Source organism: Anguilla rostrata, chromosome 17, assembly GCF_018555375.3.
Source record: "Anguilla rostrata isolate EN2019 chromosome 17, ASM1855537v3, whole genome shotgun sequence".
NCBI classification, from domain to species: Eukaryota; Metazoa; Chordata; class Actinopteri; order Anguilliformes; family Anguillidae; genus Anguilla; species Anguilla rostrata.
The window spans coordinates 29,429,082-29,435,484 of NC_057949.1; the positions used below are offsets into that span (position 1 = coordinate 29,429,082).

At 46.2% G+C, this 6,403-nt stretch overlaps 1 long non-coding RNA gene across 1 annotated transcript; it reads left to right on the forward strand.

Annotated features, from left to right (window-relative positions):
* Window positions 1-2,495: 2,495 nt before the first annotated feature.
* On the forward strand, window positions 2,496-6,403 carry LOC135243679 (uncharacterized). The gene is made up of 3 exons (XR_010326750.1): window positions 2,496-5,422; window positions 5,616-5,691; window positions 5,979-6,403. It is a non-coding gene; the product is annotated as an uncharacterized LOC135243679 (long non-coding RNA).

The window sequence follows — 6,403 nt, forward strand, 5'->3', positions numbered from 1 at the left end:
CTCTGAAGTAGGCTATCGAAAGTACACAGTTTTTCACTTTCTTCGTCAAGCTTCATTTAGCAACTGGCTTGCTAAATCATTTAGCAGCAGCAGAATAGGACAGTACTTAAAAAAAAAAAATCTATTTTCAGAAATATTCTGAACAATATACTGTGTTAATACTATGTTTTGGTTAGTCACCTTTTGTGTTGAAAATTCTCAGTTTTTCAAATTTACCAGCATCCGAACAGTTGTGCTATTTCCATGTGTTTCCCCCTGTTCTGCTGGGGAACTCACCGGGTCTGTTTCACCCGTTGATCTTTCAGATCACGTCCATGGCCTTTGTGAGGTCGAACTCTTCTTTGCGCATCTCTATGAGTGTGACTGGTGCCTTCTTTAAGGACTATCCACCTGGGGTGGAGTATTCATCGATTTAAATTTTATGTTCACCAGGTCAGCATCCTATCTTTTTGGACTGTGCATTAGTACGTAGTGAACCATGAATCCTGCTATGTTTCTCACATGCACTCAGGCCTACAATCTATTGGAGATCTTTTTTTGACCATCAACTTGAAAGTCCTGATTAGTTTCCCCAAATTGTCACCTGACAATTTAACTCTGAGTTAGAATTGCTTTTCAAAATCAGCTTCTCATCAACTTTCAATGATAGGCATATTATATGAACTAATGTACAGTATATTAAAGTTATGTTATGCGCTGGCGTCAATTTTCATTGGCATGATTTTCACGCCAAACCTAATTTCGCACACCTGATTCCACTAATTAGCAGCTCAAGAAGATCTCTAGCTGTTGAATGTGGTGTGCTTTGTCAGAAATTGCGAAAACAGTTCTTTCTCTAGAGAACATTTGTTTCCTCAGTGTATTTGATATTTCTGTCAGTTTCTGTATCACATATTCCTTGCATAAAACTTTACAAACATCAAAGCATGCTAGGTAGCTGGAAAACCTGTAGAACTGTAAATATCATTAACAAATATAGTTGGCTAACTAGCTGTCTGACAAAGGAAATCCACAGAGAATTATTGGCAGTATTTAGGTCTTTCCTTGAAGAACAATTGTGGTTGCAGCTGGGCCTACATAAGGTGTATTATTCACCCATTCAAAGGACTGGACATGGGAACAAGGATACAGAATAAGTGAATTGGGGCAAAGCTGTAGATTTGGGGCTTGTTTTTACGTTCAGTGACGTACTTTCCCTGGGCCCTGGGTGTACATTTTCTTGTACTTGTAATTTTTTGTTGTTGTTTTGTTTTGTCAACAGTGGTATTGCAAAGGTTCCGTTAAATCAGCTGGCTCAGATAGAACGTTGTTTGCCCAGACCCGCTCTAGATGCCCATTCAGAGGGCGGAAATGGCTCCTTGGAGGATGTGTGCTGTTGTGGTTTGCTGTTCACAGGCACTCACCTGTATTGTGGCTAACTAATTCGAAAAGCTGCTTCCAATGTCTCTGACCCATTTTCGTCTTCCTCTCCTGGGGTGCAGAGTGACCTGCCATCCTGTTTCATCACCTGCGCCCCCCCCCCCCCCTTGGTGTTTTTCTCTGTCCCAGGGCATTTCTTACACAACATCCATCCTAATTGTCCTTAAAGACCCGCTCCAGTGAAAATGGTTTCTGACTGGAATGCTCTGTGGGCAGCTTGGAAACTGCAGGGCACAAACAATTATGGTTTGAAGAAGAAAAAAAAAGGAATTTCCTCATGCTGCTTATGTTGACTGAACTGGCTGAAAGGTACCTGTCTTTGTGTGCGCAGTACCTGCTCACTGCTCACCTGGGATATATATCCACCCAATGCAGTTCATCAGTATTTGGACATCAACACAATTTTAGTTTCTTTGGCTCTGGATTTGAAATGATATGCTGAATCCAGAGGTTAATGTGCATACCTTCATTTTAGGGCCTTTACGTCCATGTTGGGTGATCCGAGTAGGAATTACAGCCCTTTTTATACATAGTTCACACATTTTAGGGGGCCAACAATAATTGGAAAATTACCATAATGGTGTGTGTACCCTGCGGTAGATTGGCTGTCCAGGGTGTATTACTGCCTCTCGCCCAATGCCTGCTGGGATAGGCTCCAACACCCCAGAAACCCAGGATAAGCGGGTATAAATAATGGATGGATAGATGCTTAGTACTTGGTTCCAAATCCTTTACATTTGATGACTGACAGAAGGCCATGACCCATAGATATCTCCAGATGTCTTCCCTGGTCATGGTCTGTGCTTTATCTTCCTGTCTCCTTCAGAACTGAAGGTTCTTCGGTTCTCTGTTTATGCCTTTGTCAAAACGTCTTTGTTTGATTTTGTTGCCGTTGGCTATGAGGCTGGAGAGCGCTTACTCAGCGATCAGCAGTAAATATATAAAGATGTAACGATAGCTCCTAATGATTCGCCAGCGCTCAGGGAAGTTATGCCTTAGCAACACAAGCGCTTTGCTTTATATCTCTGGATATGTCCTCACTAACCCCCCCCCCGCACGCACGCACGCACGCACGCACGCACGCACACGCACACGCACACGCACACACACAGGCACACACACACACACATACGCACACGCACACGCACACGCGCACGCGCACGCGCACGCGCACACACACACACACACACACACACACACACACACACACACACACACACTCTTACAGAGGGCTTGTGGGTAATGGACGTGCTTTTAAAAATATTTCTTTCATCTGAACACTCTGTCTGGCACCTTGCCTTGACCCACTTAGAAGATATTTACTCAAAAGCTTGATGAGCTGGGCTGTTTGCAGTTTTCTTTGCTGAAACAGAATAAACATTCACATCAGAGTTTTTGGAAACAAAGATTAAGAAATAATAGAATTATTAACTAGAGGATGATAGATTACGATTAGAAGAATATATTTTTTCTTCACACAACAAAGATTGAAAAAGATGAAAGTAAATTGGTAAAAATGATAAAAGGTAGTAACAGGGATTTGCCATGTTATATGATGCCTGTTATTACACACAATACCTGTATCTGTGTGTTATTTATCAGAGCATTTTGCTCTTTTGTGTGATGTGCATCCCTAGCAGTATGACTGTGTGAGGAGGCCTTCACTGATTGGCTACTGGTGTCAGACGTGGGACCCCGCCCTCTGTTGTTGGAGTCCAGTCGTAGTGTCTCACTGCTCTGCTCCTGGCTGGGTTTGATTGCCGGTTCCCTTGGTAACCAGGTGGCAGGTGGAGCTTCTGTGTTACAGCAGGCTAGGGTGGTGAAGCGGGTGGGTAGGGTGGCGGGCTTCCTTACACTGTTTTTGGTAGTATATGAGAGGACAACCCTGCAGCTCTGTACAGCTGTGGGCTCTATCGCAGCTGGACAAATTGTATGTAAACAAGGCCAAGAGCCTGTTCAAGCACCGATGGAAGGTTTGCTTTTGTCTGCTGACCTTACCATGGGAATGTGGAGGGAGGAAGAATGGATAGATACAAATTCATCAATTTATATTTTAAATGGAGGAAAGACAGGATTTTAAAAATTCACTGTGGGGAAAAAGGGGGAGTATTACTGTTGGGGGCGTGATTCTAAATTAATCTGCCTTATTATTAGTGATGAGTAGTTGTGTACCAAAATGAACACCAGGGGGCGCCTGCTGTCTGACCTCACCAGCACCCTCTCATGCGAGGGGCTGCAGCGTGCGGCGACGTACCGTGTCATTAATTTAATTAGGCTAAGCGCATTAGGCCCAGATGAAAGGCTGTAATTTTGTGTCGGTCTGATTTTCACTCTTCAGCCTTGTGTAATCGAGTTCACCTGGAGGAACCTGAACTTCCCATGATGCATCACTCCTGTCATGATTAGCCTTTTGCGGGGGTAGTCGGGCCTCCGACGAGAAGGTTTGTGTCAATTGGTGGCATCATCACTCAGAAAGTGAAATTTGCCCCCTCCAATAAACGTAATTTGTGCTCAAAATCGTTTGTTTGTTTTGCCTCTCTGCCTAAAAATGTCAGAAGCATCAGTGGAAAGGGTTCAGAATGTATGATTAACCAGTCATCTGAGAGCCCGTTGGATCCTGTCCGGCACGGCGAGAACCTTCCAGCGTACGATCAGCAGGGGATCTGGTCGCGTGCGGAGACCTTGTGAGAACAGCTGGTCGTAGATGAGCAGAGTGTTTCATTTTCTGATTTATGAGCTCATGGCCGGATTACACAGTTTCTTCAGCAGCAAACTGAAGTAGCTCTGCAGTAGCTGTACTCTGCCTCTGCTTTTTCTTTCCTTTCAGGTACAGTTTCGGTTTCTAGGGGTGGTTTCCCTGAGGTGTGTTTCATGTTTTTCTTCTTGTCATAATTTCACATTGCAGCATTTCTCTGCAACTTTAACTGGCTTGTCAGGACTTGTCATGCAACACATAAAACATTAAGGGGGTGGGAGTGTGGGGGGGGGGGGATCACAAAGCTTCAGAGTAAACAAAATAAAGATTTGACAGAATAGCACGACCAACAGTGACAGCGCTCTTTATTATCTGAGCGAGTTCTGAGCCTGTTCTGAGCCTGTTCTGAGCCTGTTCTGAGCGAGTTCTGAGCCTGTTCTGAGCCTGTTCTGAGCCTGTTCTGAGCGTGTTCTGAGTGTGTTCAGAGCCTGTTCTGAGCGTGTTCTGAGTGTGTTCTGAGTGTGTTCTGAGTGTGTTCTGAGCCTGTTCTGAGCCTGTTCTGAGCCTGTTCTGAGCCTGTTCTGAGCCTGTTCTGAGCCTGTTCTGAGCGTGTTCTGAGCGTGTTCTGAGCGTGTTCTGAGCCTGTTCTGAGCCTGTTCTGAGTGTGTTCTGAGCCTGTTCTGAGTGTGTTCTGAGCCTGTTCTGAGTGTGTTCTGAGCCTGTTCTGAGCCTGTTCTGAGCCTGTTCTGAGCGTGTTCTGAGCGTGTTCTGAGCGTGTTCTGAGTGTGTTCAGAGCGTGTTCAGAGCGTGTTCTGAGCGTGTTCTGAGCGTGTTCTGAGCGTGTTCTGAGTGTGTTCAGAGCCTGTTCTGAGTGTGTTCTGAGCCTGTTCAGAGCGGGTTCTGAGTGTGTTCTGAGTGTGTTCAGAGCGGGTTCTGAGCCTGTTCTGAGCGGGTTCTGCGCTTTGCTGCGGCGCTCTCCGGCCGTGGCTCACTGCGCCGGCGGGATCGGGGGCGCCGCTGCTCCGCCGCTGCTGTGGTTAATCGCTCCACGGCGCTCGACGGAAAAGCCGGGCTGGACCGGCGGGAACAGCGGGGTTTCCTGGGCTGAGCCCGGCCAGAGGGGGGTCGGGGTGGAGGTCAGGCGCCAGGGCGAACAAGGACCGCTCCACCGCTCCCTGCTGGTCTCCAGACCCGCGCGCAACCAGCTGGAGCCGCTCCCATCTCTCCCTCCTCTCCCTCCGCTCCGACTCCCGCTGCTCCCCAACGGAATCCAGACCTGCTTTTCCTTCTCACTTGTTCCCAACAAAAGTAGGTCACTGTTTGCTTTGTATTATTCAGTTACAGGGACGTGTGAGTGAGTGTGTGTGTGTGTGTGTGCGCGCCGTGTGTGAGTGTGAGTGAGTGTGTGTGTGTGAGAGAGAGAGAGAGAGAGAGTGAGAGAGAGACATAGCGTGTGCATTATACGCTGTGCAGGGTTCTAATGCGATGTATATTTAAGCAGTTATTTTCAGATTTAAACAGAGTTGTGGACTGACCTTATGGGTTGGGAGCCCTTGTGTCAAGTGTGCAGTTAAGTTGTGTGTGAGGGTCTGTTGTCACCATTCACATAATCAATCTCTTCCAAGTTTGTTTCTCTTTCTTCCAACAATCTGAAATTCTGAAAAAGCAAAAACAACAACAACAAAACGATCAGGTTGCGATTATGATTGTTCTGATCTGTGTATATGATCTGTGTATAAAAGTACAGCCCTTCCTTTTACCATGAAGCAGAAAAACTGAATGAACAACAGAGAAGACATTGGGTAGATGGTTCGGTAGCTGAATGTCACGGATAAATAATCTTTTTCATGCTGAAAAGATGGAGGAGAGTGGCTAGGCTAGGCTCGTTGTACCAGGGCTCAGTATGCGGACCAGAGAGGTCTATTCAATCCTGCTACAGTCGCCTTGACCCAGCACTAGCTGCTAACTGCAGCCGGCGAACACTAGGAATTTAATATGGTGTGCGTGTGCTCCAGGCTAGAGGGATGTACTCTCCCAACAGGGTTCAGAGACAGTCTGGTGAAAACAGCAGAAGGTTTCCTAGCTAGGCCTGAGCAGGATGTTTTGCAGTACTTAGTGACGCTGGTTTTTTTTTTTTTTTAAATAAAAAAGTAGCCAGTGTGTGCTCTGCTGCCTCAAAGGCACGCAGGTGAGGAACAGGACTTTCCAAAAATGCAAAGTTATGCGTCTCTTGAGCATATTGTTAGTGTTCCCACAGCTAGCCCCTCATCTCAGGCTTTTGCTGAGATA